Source organism: Ictidomys tridecemlineatus, chromosome 5, assembly GCF_052094955.1.
Source record: "Ictidomys tridecemlineatus isolate mIctTri1 chromosome 5, mIctTri1.hap1, whole genome shotgun sequence".
In the NCBI taxonomy this organism is placed as follows: Eukaryota; Metazoa; Chordata; class Mammalia; order Rodentia; family Sciuridae; genus Ictidomys; species Ictidomys tridecemlineatus.
In genome coordinates this window covers 104621057-104633979 of record NC_135481.1, presented here as the reverse complement: position 1 = coordinate 104633979, position 12923 = coordinate 104621057, and positions in this window count along the sequence as shown.

The window sequence follows — 12923 nt, the reverse complement described above, 5'->3', positions numbered from 1 at the left end:
TTGGTAAGTGCCTGGCCATGTGAGACATTGAGAGATTGTAAATTAAAAGTAAATTAAAAAAAAACTTTATCAAATGCATAGAATATATGTGTTTAATAGCTATTTCTTATCATGTTTTATTAAACTACCATTCATTTGTCAAAATTTTTTTCTTATAATCAGACAGACACTAACCAAATCATAAAAGCAAGGAAAACGATTTGAAAGTCCAAATGATGGTTTGGGGGAATGCATTATGTATGTGCTTAATATTTTATTTTTAATGAAGAATTAAAATGATTACTCAGCTAACACAAGCCATGTGAAATCTGCATTGTGCTTCAAAACAAACATTTGTACAAAGCCAGAAAATTAGTGATGCTTTGGGGACTTGAATTTATAAAGCTATCAATTTTATTTTTATTTTTTTGAAGCATAGAGACTAAGGCTTAATAATTACACAAAAGATAAATCAACCAGCTATGTAATTAACTCAAAATTACAATGGCAATAAAGGTACAGTTAAATTCACATTGATATATGAAATTGTAAAGAATGCTAATACACTTAATTGGCACTTAATAAGATAGCTGCTGCAAGTTAATTGGATATCAATTTACATAGTTCATAAATGTCATTTCTTTTAATAATTGAGCTCATATCCTCAAGATAATACTCATAGAGTTTATCGTGGATTATTAACATATATCCATTTTGAATATAAAATTTATCTGGGCCTTCCACATATCTTATAGCAAACTGACATTTCTTTCTTAGTTACTCATCCTTGTTCGTTCATTGGCAGAAACATAATGCAAAAGCATTCATCATTAATTGAAATGACTCAATTGAACCATTACTATTGTTTTCTAAAACCCATAGAATATATTCAGATAAATTGCAATCCTTTACTTTATACCAAGTTCTGGAAAAAGACCTTGGCTTTACTCCTCTCTCTTCAAGTTTTTTTCTCAGTTTAATTAACTGGCTTTTACCTATATTTCTTTTTGCCCACTACTCATATTGGGTTTTGTATTCTAAAAATCTAACCTAGCCATAACTACATTTAGATTTTACAAACTTGGAGTTGATGGGTAAAGATGAAAAAATGAAGATTCAGAAATAGCTCCCACTTCAATTCATAATTAAATAGGAGAAAAAAATAAAAATATTAAAACTGTCATACTGTGATCAGCAACAATTTAATAAAGAGGAGCAATAATATGCCCAATACTTTAAAAAGCAGGACCACTAGTTTGTATGCTAGACCAATAAGTGGTCTAGTATACAAACCCAACAAGATGTCAAAAAGAATTGCCCAAACAGTATTATAACACATAGTTAATATGAACTAGCTGCCTACGTTAAGATACATAATAAAAAATCAATGTTATTTTCGTACTTAGTCTGAGACAACATATAACCACAGAAATGAAAACAAATTCTATGAAAGAGATCTCTGAGATAGTAAAATTTGTTGAGAACTTACTGATAATTGGAATGCAATGAAATCTTTACAATGAAAATTTATTTATGAAAGGGTACAATGAGATTTTAGAAAAGCATAACTAAGGGGATATATTGAGCATAAAATATTAATTGTGCACTGAGAACAGGAAACATAAAAGTAGAAATGGTTCAAACCATTTAATTAAAAATGTGTGTCATGGAAGAAAAACTTGAGACAATCACTGTGAAGGAATTTTTAAAAGAAAGATAATACCATAATACAAAGTGATACATAATCCACATAAATGTAATTCACATGTATCTCTTGAAAGTGCAATGTATTTGTTATAGATGTATCTACAATTTATGTGTGTAGATGTATGCACACACAAGTATATATAGCTCAATATTTGCTATGGTATGAAAGTTTTTGTCCTCTCAAAATTCATATTGTTCAAACTCTAACCCAAATGTGATAGTGTTGGGAGATGGGGTTTTTAAGAGACAATAATAAGGTTTAAATGAGGTGATAAGAACAGGATCCTCATAATAAAATTAATGTTCTTCTAAGAAGAAATAGCAGAGAGTCTGCATCTTCACTCTTTCTTTATCATGTAAGGATTCAGGGATAATGTGGCTCTCTGCTAGCCTGAAAAAGAGCCCTCACCAGAACCCAACTACATTTGACCTTGACCTTGGACTTTCCAGCCTCCAGAACTGTGAGAAATTTAATTTCTGTTATTTAAACTACTGAGTCTCTGGTGATTTGCTATCTTAGCCTGGACTAACAAATACAATATTGAACAAAAATATTATTCAGAAATAAAATACACAAAAATTGTTATGAAAATGCTAATCAAATCGATGGTGAAAACAGATATCATACCTATAACAGCAAAAAAATGATTCAGAGTGCTCAACATCAAAACATGCTATAATTAAACTATTGAACATCAGAATGAAACAACAACAAAAAATCTGAGTCCTTAGGTATCAGGGAAGAAAAGAATAGAATGTGTTTAAAAAGCAGCAAGACTTGATTTATAACACCACTTCAACACCTAGGTAAAACCTGGTTAAATTAATTAAATTGTCAGACAGATGAATGTGATATTCATTCAGGCCTCCAGGTAGGCAAAAGCCTGACACCTGCAAGAGGTAAAAATTAGATTGACATCAGATTTCTGTAATATTTAAAGTCAAAATTCCATGAGTTGATACCTACATAGACTGCTAGAGAAAAAAAAAAAAAAGTTCTATGCAAACACATCCAGTGAAGCATTCTTTGAATTAAAAGGAGATGCCTAGACATTTAGGATCATAAAAACAAGTGAAAAGATATTGTACCATTGGGTTCACAGAATCCTTAAAAGAAAAAAAAACCTACTTGAGAATGCAATAAAATTAAATAAACAATGAAATAAGTAGAAAATGAAGGGTGTGCAGGGTGATGTAGAAAAATAGTGTAAATATTAAATTCATTCAAACACAAAATTGAGGAAAAAAATAACTAAAACTGTATTTAAAATGAAAAGTAAGCATTAAAATCTCTGACAAGTTAATAAAATAATTCTGCATTAAAAATGGAAGATGGACGAAGGTGGGAGGAAATGTAAAATTGAATTGCATACTCTATCTGAGTAAATATGTAGAAAGACTCTTTAAGTCGAATTATTTATTTAAAAAAGAATCATATGTTTTAATCTGTTAAACCATCTGTTTTAAAATTTTTATTGGTACTTTTTAGTTCTGCATGACAGTAGAATCCATTTTGACACAAAAGTTTGGAATATAACTTATTCTAAATCTGTCCCCAGAACTTTCCCTTCCCTTCCCCTCCCCTCCTCCTACTCCTGTTCCCTTTCTTCAACTGATCTTTATATCTTTTACCCACAGTTATTTCTTGTGGATGTACATGATGGTAAGAGTCACTGTGGTGTATTCATAGGAATTGTATGTCAGATTCATTTTGTTGTCTTTCCTTTTCCCATTCCTTCTCCCTTGCCTTGATTGCTCTTTGTCTTTTCCACTGAACTTCTATTCTTTTTTGTTAATCGCTCCCTCTCTTCCCTTATTGTGGGTTAGCTTGCACATATCCGAGAAAACATTCAACCCTTGACTTTTTTGGATTGGCTTATTTCACTTAACATGATAATCTCCAGATCCATCCATTTACTGGCTAATGTCATAAAGTCATTCTTCTTTATGGCTGAGTAATATTCTATTGTGTATATATACGTCACATTATTTATTCATTTATCTATCAAAGGGCATGCATGTTTGTTCCATGGCATAGCTAATGTGAATTGTGCTGCTGTAAACATTGATGTGGCTGTGTCACTATAGTATGGTGATTTTGAATCCTTTGGATATATGCCTGGGAGTGGGGTGAATGACTTTAATAATGGTTCCACTCCTAGTTTTTTTTTTTTTGAGGAATTTCCATACTGCTTTCCAGAAGGGTTGCATCAATTTGCAGTCCCACCAATAGTGTATGAGTATACCTTTACCCCACATCCTTACCAACATTTATTTTTACTTGTATTATTTTTTAAATTAAATTTATTTATTTATTCTAATTTGTTATATATGACAGCAGAGTGCATTTCAATTCATAGTGCACATATACAGCACAATTTTTCATGACTCTGGTTGAACACATATTTTTGATAACTGCCATTCTGGTTAAGTAAGGTGAAATCTCAGTGTAGTTAATTTCTTTAATTAAATTAGAGAAATACTAGTATTTCTCTAATTGCTAGAGATGTTGAAAGGAAATATTTCTTGTTGTAGTCATCTTTTTTTTTTTTTTTTTGAATGAGTGATTGAACTCAGGGGCACTTGAACACTGAGCCACATCCCCAGCACTATTTTGTATTTTATTCAGAGACAGGGTCTCACTGAGTTGCTTAACACCTCCCTTTTGCTGAGGCTGGCTTTGAACTTGTGATCCTCCTGCCTTAGCCTCCCAAACTGCTGGAATTACAGGTGTGTACACTGTACTCAGCTGTTATAATAATTATCTTTTAACAATTAGAAGGATCATTCAACTACTTTATCCACTGTGTGATGAGAATTTAATCTCATCACATTTCGGTTATCCCTTTTACTTTAATTCCTTTTTTCTTGTATATATTCAAATTAACTTGATGGAGCAAATGTTTTCTTAACAGTAACAGTTATAATTTGATCCATTCCTTCTAATTATTGTCCCATCTGCCCATCTATCCTGTCATTCATCCTTTTTATATTTTGACATCTATGATTTTTTAGCATCATGTTAAATTTTTAGCATCATGTTAAATTAACATTTAACACTAAATGTTAGTATTGGTTGCTTTAGAGTACTAGGACTCTAAATATTTCTTTCCTTTCTTTCTTATATCTGTTCTTATTTTCAAAGTTTGATAACTAACATGTATTAATTGCGTACATTATTCTCAACCAAACACGCAAATCAAGCAATCTGTTTATCCTGACACTGCCACTAACTTTAGTGGCTTTTTGATCCATGTTATTGAATTATACATACAAGATGTTGAAGTATGCATGAGATATCAAATAGGGAATTTTGAATATTAGAAACTTTATCCGTATCATTTTTATATGATACCCAGAAGACTTCTCATAATATATTGTTAACCTGATTAGCTGGCCAGGTAAATACCCTTTGATATGCATCTACTAGCACCTTCTGTGTTCATCATTACATTGATTTTAGCAGTGGAATGGCACAGGGGCAAGGAAGGAGGGACACTATCTCAATTTCACAGAACAAAGATATGCTCACAACTGATTAATCTCTAGACTAGTCCAGCACATTTCTTCCCTCTCCATGAAGCCCACATTTTTCTATGCTTTTGGCATAGATAGGATCTTTCAGTGATTCTGAGTGTATCTTTTTTGTTTGTTTGTTTCCACCTGAAAAATAACAAGCTCTTTATTTGGGCAGATTTGGGTGATATACGCTGTTCAAAATCTTGTGAAAATACTATTTCTAGTACTTCTCAGAATTAGAATATCCTTTTAATTATGGCAGCAACTTTGGAGATACACATGTTGCATAAGCAAAGATACATAGGTGTCAGAAATAATTCCATAATTTTATGTCCACAGCATGTTAAAGAACTGATTTCTATTTTATAACAGAGAGCTACCTTGAAACAATGTAAAATTTCAGTTTCCTCTTTTACTGCATTTTTTCCCCATTAGTCAAACACATTATTTGTCTAGGGCATAAAGTTGATTTGTATTTTTAAAACTCTGTGTTTGTATTTATTCTCTCTGCTCCTTTGTTAAAAAACCCTACCCATTGCTAATGAAGCTCAAGTGCCACCTCATCTTAAGGAAACTTCTTATTTCTTTTTTTTTTTTCATTGTTGATGTTTTTTAATGTCTGTAAGAACAGTTTTATTTACAGAAGAGATAATGCAGAAATTTACTTTTATGAATGTTTAGTTACATTTTACCAATTATATTTTCAAAACTTTAATTTTTTCTTACACTTTTACAGTCATTTACTAATATTTTTATTTAACTTTTTTAAAAAAATACTTTTTAGTTGTTGATGGACTTGTATTTTATTTATTTATATGGGTGCTGAAAATCGAACTCAGTGCCTCACACATGCTGGGCAAATGTGCTACCACTGAGCCACAACTCCAGCCCTTTTTATTTAACTTCTACATCAGTAAATTATAACATTCAACTTTAAGATACTTTAAATAATTTGTTCTTATTTACAAATTCAGTTATTTTTACCCTAAATTTTCAAACTATATTAATCTAGATCTAGGGGAATATCCATTGGGTTTTATTTGCTTGTTTCTAATTATCTGTCTGAGCCAACAGACAAAACAAAATGAGCCTTTTTTTCTTTACAAAATTACCCCAAACTCCATGCCTGTAACCCCAGCTACTCAGGAAGCTAAGGCAGGAAGATCACAAGTTCAAAGCCTGCTTCTGCAACTACTAAGACCCTGTCTCAAAAAAGATAAAAAGGGTTGGAGACATAGCTCAGGGAAAAAGTATCCCTGGCTTCAATTCCAAATGCAAAAAAAATATATTAAAAAATTAAAAAATAAAATAAGCTACTAAGCCTGAGGTGTTCCATGACAGTAATGGAAAAATGACAAATACAGATGACTTTATAATTGTAATACAACGTATCAACTATGCATGAATTCCTTCTTAACACAAAAACAGAGAGTGATTATATTCACTTACTCACCCATCTTTCCTTAGTTCTAAATCATCCAGGTAAAATACATACTTACTAAGAAGCAAAAATACCTTTTTTTTTTTATTTTATTTTATTTTTTTTATTGGTTGTTCACAACTTCTTGTTTCTATTTGAAGTTCGTCCCCCTGCCCAGGGGTTCTCAAGGCATGACGTGTGTGTGTGTGTGTGTGTGTGTGTGTGTGTGTGTGTGTGTGTGATAACTGTGCACAGACCTGCTTAATTCCATAAAATGTAAAGACTTTAAGAGAAGTGGCCAGTCTTACTGTTGCATTCTCTATAAAGCTCATCTAGTTATTTTTCATATTCAATGATAAGTAAAACTTCAGAGATACCAAATTATAAGAATTGGTATGATTGCTGATCAGGTAGATACTAATTTAGAATTGCTAGTATTTTTAATAAGTAAAAATTTAAAGTATCATCAAGTAGGCTATATTTTCAAAATTTTACTTCTACAAGTTGTAATACTTGCCTTTTTTCTTTAATGCATATTTATATTACCACTCTAGCTAATGACTTAAGAAAGTGTCTTAAACACTACTTGGCTTTACTGCTTGCAACTCCTTTATGTGTTTGGAAGTGAAATTTCTTTCTTTAAATGTAGTCTAAAACTTGAATTTTTCACTAACTCTCTGGACTTCTCTCTCATTAGCCCTCTGGCTAGAAAAATACAGTGAGTTAGACACACAATAGCACTTTTGCTTAACTAAGGCTAAGATGGAGATCAAGGGATTTAAAGGCCACCATTCATTTCAGAAATGTCTTTTTAGTCTGCAATGTACCCACCATTTGAGTAGTAAAACTACCATAGATCTTTATAATGGCATAATTTGTAACTCCTCTGATGGAGGAAGAGCATTTCCTGTACTTAGGAAAAGGGTTCATTGCCACTAAATTAGATTTTGTTGAATAACCTAAAAAGAAAATACTAGATAGCATCTTTGGATCATTGCTTTCAAGGTGATCAACTTCTAGGGACATGGCCTATATAAGAGAAGACAGTGAGACATGCCTTTAGTGATTTATTTTGGTACTTTTGTCTGTGCAAATATTTTAAAAAATGAAACTTGTCACAACTATTTGTTAACACCATTTCACAAACCAGTGAATTTTCTATAGATAAAAGTAAATTTTTATAATATTTTTATAATAAAAGTAAATTCTTTCTATAGATAAAGGTAAATTTTCTATAGATAAAGGTAGAAGGAATTTGATTTTGGTCTAAATCTAGTTCAAAATTGTATTTTACATTTTTACGCTGAATTTACTTCCAATGTTTTGAAAATTTCTCTCTCTCTCTCTCTCTCTCTCTCTCTCTCTCTATATATATATATATATATATATATATATATATATATATATTGCAAGCAGTAAAGCAAAGTACTGTGTTTAAGACACTTTCTTAAGTCATTAGCTAGAGTGGTAATAAAAATACAAATAAACTTTGTGCAATATATATATATATATATATATATATATATATATATATATATATCCAGCCTTTGAGAAATTGGTAAACTGTCTTCCAAATGGTACTACCATTTTACAATTTTAATTAACATTCATTTGTTATCTTTCAGAATCTACAGGCCAGGAGTCTGGAATGTGTTAGCTGGGTCCTTGTTGGGGTCTCACAGGGAGAAAATCACCATGTCAGCTGCGCAACACAGGGTCTCCTCTCTCTCTCTCTCTCTCTCTCTCTCTCTCTCTCTCTCTCTCTCTCTCTCTCTCTCCATAATTTGATGTCTACAGCATGTTAAAGAATTGATTTCTATTTTATAACAGAGAGCTACCTTGAAACAATGTAAAATTCCAGTTTCCTCTTTCACTGCATTTTTTCCCCATTAGTCAAACACATTATTCGTCTAGGGCACAAAGTGTATTTGTATTTTTATTACCACTTTAGCTAATGACTTAAGAAAATGTCTTAAACACTACTTTGCTTTACTGCTTGCAACTCTTTATGTGTTTGGAAGTGAAATTTCTTTCTTTAAGTATAGTCTAAAACTTGGATTTTTCACTAACTCTCTGGACTTCTCTCTCATTAGTCCTATTTTATTTATTTATTAATTTATTTATTTATTCTAATTTGTTATATATGACAGCAGAGTGCATTTCAATTCATATTACACATATAGAGCACAGTTTTTCATGTCCCTGGTTCTACACAAAGTAGAGTCACATTATTCATGTGGTTGCTGATTTTTTATGTTTGTCTTAAAACTGATAATATCCTATTGGCTATATTTATCATGGTTTGTTAATCCATTCTCCTCTTGCTTGTTCCCATTCTTGAGGTAATTATGAATAAAGGTGCTGTGAACATTTGCATACAAGTTTTCACGTGTTGGAGAATATGATGCTAAGTGAAGTAAGCTAATCCCCAAAAATCAAATGCTGAATGGTTTCTCTGATATGAGGCTGCTGATCCATAATGGGGATGTGGTGGGGAGCATAGGAGGAATTCAGGAACTTTAGATAGGGCAAAGGGGAGCAAGGGGAAAGAATGGGGCATGGGGGTAGGAAACACAGTGAAATGAGATAGGCATCATTACCTTAAGTACATGTGTGAAGACATGAATGGTGTGACTCTACTTTGTGTAGAACCAGAGACATGAAAAAATGTGTTCTATACGTGTAATATGAATTAAAATGCACTCTGCTGTCATATATAACAAATTAGAATGAATGAATCAATCAATAAATACATAAATAAATAGAAGTTCATAAAAAAAGAAGCCCCCTCCAAAGGAGGTATGGAATCTCCAGTCCACTCCTGCTCACTATGACCTATTCTTTTATACTTGAGATGCTATTTTTTCAATTCCACCAATTTTTAAAGAGTTTTAGATTCACAGAAACATTAAGCAGGAAATAGCTTCAAACACCCTTCCTTGTACACCTCAGTTCCCCTAATGCTAACATCTTCCACTGGTGAAGAACCTTTGTTAAAATTGATTAATCAACAGTAACATGACAATAATAACTAAATTCTATATTTAGTTTTATTCTTTACACTGTAAAGTTATATGAATTTTGAGAATTTCTATACTGTTCCCCTACCCAAAGAATCCCTCCTGTTTTACCTATGAATGAAACCTTTGACAACCATTCACATTTTAAATATGGTTAGATTGTGGCCTTTTCTATAATTTCACATAATTATAGGCACAAAGTAGGCAGCCTTTTCAATTTAGCTTTTTTACTTAAGAATATGCACTAAGTCTCTTCCACATTTTTTCATGGCTTGGTTGCTAATTTTTTATGTTTGCCTTAAAATTGATAATATCCTATTGGATATATTTATCACAGTTTGTTCATCCATTCTCATCTTGCTTGCTTCCATTCTTGAGGTAATTTTGAATAAAGGTGCTGTGAACATTTGCGTATATTTTTTCGCATGGACTTAATTTTCAAATTTAAATGGGTCAAGGAACACATTTGCTGAATTGTATAGTAAGACTATATCCAGCCTTTGAGAAATTGATAATCTGTCTTCCAAAATGGTGCTACCATTTTGAAGTTTTAATTAACATTCATTTGTTTATCTTGCAGAATCTACAGGCCAGGAGTCTGGAATGTGTTAGCTGGTTCCTTGTTCAGGGTCTCACAGGGAGAAAATCACCTTGTCAGCTGCTCAAGACAGGGTCTCATCTGAGGCTCCAGGTTTTCATGAAATCTACTTGGGTTTTGGTCCAAATTTAATTCCTTACTGTTGTAAGACAGAAGGTCTGTTTTGACTGTTTCTGGTAAGAGATTCCCTCAACTCTCAGGTACTGCCCATACATAATCACCTCTATGATTGTGATTTGCCACATAATCACCTCTATGGCTCCATGGATCTTCTCAGAACTGAGCAGTTTATGTATTTTTTTTAATTCCTACAGGAGAAATTCTCTTATCATTCATATATCTCCAACTTCAGGAAGGACCAAAACCTTTTGAAAGTCTCATATGACCAGTTCAGATCCACTTATGGCAATCTCAGTTTTAATTAACTCAAGATAACCTGAATTGAGACCATAATTGTGTATGCAAAATCTTTTTACCTTTAACATGAAAAACAATCTAATTATGGATATGAAATTCATCATATTCAAGGTCCTGCCCACACTCATGGAGAAGGACACATACAAGAGTGTGAGAATTTTGTTGGCCATCTCAGAATTCTGCCTATCTTCAGATAACAATAAGTTGTAATGAAATGCATAGCATATTTTTATCCAAGCCTTTATTTATTTGAAATATTTTACCTGTTAATGTCACTTGAATAATCCTGTAGGCATTTGAATTCAGCCAGATGTTGACCTTCTAATTCTGTCAGAGCAGTTTCTGTGTACTTTTGTCTTAGCTGAGAAGAAATCCAATTGCTTTCAATTGAATGATCAGTTTCTTTTTTTTTTTCTTATAGCCCTTGTCATTTATTGCATAAACAATGACACAGAATGCTCACTCCAATCTGACCCCTTGCTCTCCCCTTTCCATTTAAGGGATATAATAGCATTACCTATTTTTAGATGATTGACAGAATAATTTGTCTCTGTATATACACCTTGAATAGTATGTGTTAGCACTTTATTAAACCAAACAGATTTTTTTTTCACATGATCTGAGATTTGCATGCCTTGTTAAATGATACAAACAGTGAAAAATGGTCCTTTTCCTAAGGGGACAGGTCTCTACTCCATTAAGGAGTTTTTTTTTTCCTTCTGACCTTACTGTCCTTCTGTTTGTCTTAACATTATTTTTTTGTGAGACCTTCCTCTGTTTTACTGAAATGTAGAATCTTAATTGCATGCATCTGAATTAATGAGATGCTATTGGAAACTTCATGTAAGTAGTGAATGCACTGAATGCTATGAGAATATATTTGTTTCCCAAGAAATCTCTTTCATATTTTCCCCAAAGGGGAAAATTTGCTTCTTTCCCTATCTCCTTACCCCACTTTGGGTTTTAATATTTTGCATTTTTAAGTCTTCCACCTGTCTCTCTTCCTGAGATCTCCAGGGAAGCTTAAGTACAGAGTCAGCCTTTTAATCAGTCAGGGAGTGGGGAGGGAATCTAATCCCTGCCTCTTCTTGGATTCTTGGTTGGCTGGGAGGTAAGATGAACTCATTCATTAGGGAAGCTGCCCCATGACTTCCTGTTGTTTATAATCAACTTGTTTAAGAGTAACATTTTTAGTGATTTGCAATGATTACCGATTTTGAAGTGATTACCAATCCCCAGAGAAAAACTAACTCTAATGAAGTTCTGATTTTCATTTTCATTTTTTATTCCCGTCAGTGTCTCTGCTATGCTAATATTTATACCAAGGTGAAATCTGAGAAGAGAATCCATTCATAAATGTCCTGGCCATATTTAGGATTTGGAATACTGTAGGCATTTGCCCAAAAGAGCAAAGGGGGGGAAACAGGGAGGGAGTTCAAGGCAAAAGCCAAGACTGATTGGATTCAGATCATTAATAAAATGTTCCCAAAGAGAGTAAAAGGAAACCGTCCAAGCAATGGCAAAGAAAGTGGGGCTCAGAGAAACACCAGCCTTAGCATGAGAAACACATGGGAAAACATTAAAGGGAATACATGTCTAGCATTTTTTAAGATTTTATAAATGTTTCTAAATTCAAATCAGAAATGAAAAAAAAACAAGATTCTATTTTCTTAAGGGCTTAATAGACTACAGTGTTTTATTTTTGGAACAAAAGTAATTTCTTTGAACTTGACTTATTTAGCGTTGCTTCCAACATCTCCAGTTCTAAGTTAGATGCCTCATGCCTATTTTGGCAAAGCAAACTCCTCAGTATTTGATGGGCATTCAATCTCTTCAAAGAAAACTTGTTTATAAAACAAATGGGCTAGTTGTTTGGGAAATAAAGATTAAGTACATACAGTAACTAAATAGAATACATTTTAAAAATTGGGAGGAACAGAACTAAACATACAAATATTTGAATGCAGCAAAAACATAGAGAATAATAATTTATTGCTCATTTCTTTTATCGTCTTATTAAAATATTTATTCATGAAGAATAAAGTATAAAAGGAAGACTTTTATACACAACATGATCATCATTATGTGTATCTTATGATCTGATTCTAAAAGGGACCTCTTGTAACTTTTTGTGGAAGAAATTAAAGATGTCCCTCAGCCTGGCTAGTCTAAGGGTAGAGTTCATGAACCAGTGGAATTGGCATTACTTGGAAGCTTGGGTGAAGCATTGAGTCTTAAATCCTATTCCAGATCTACCAAAGCA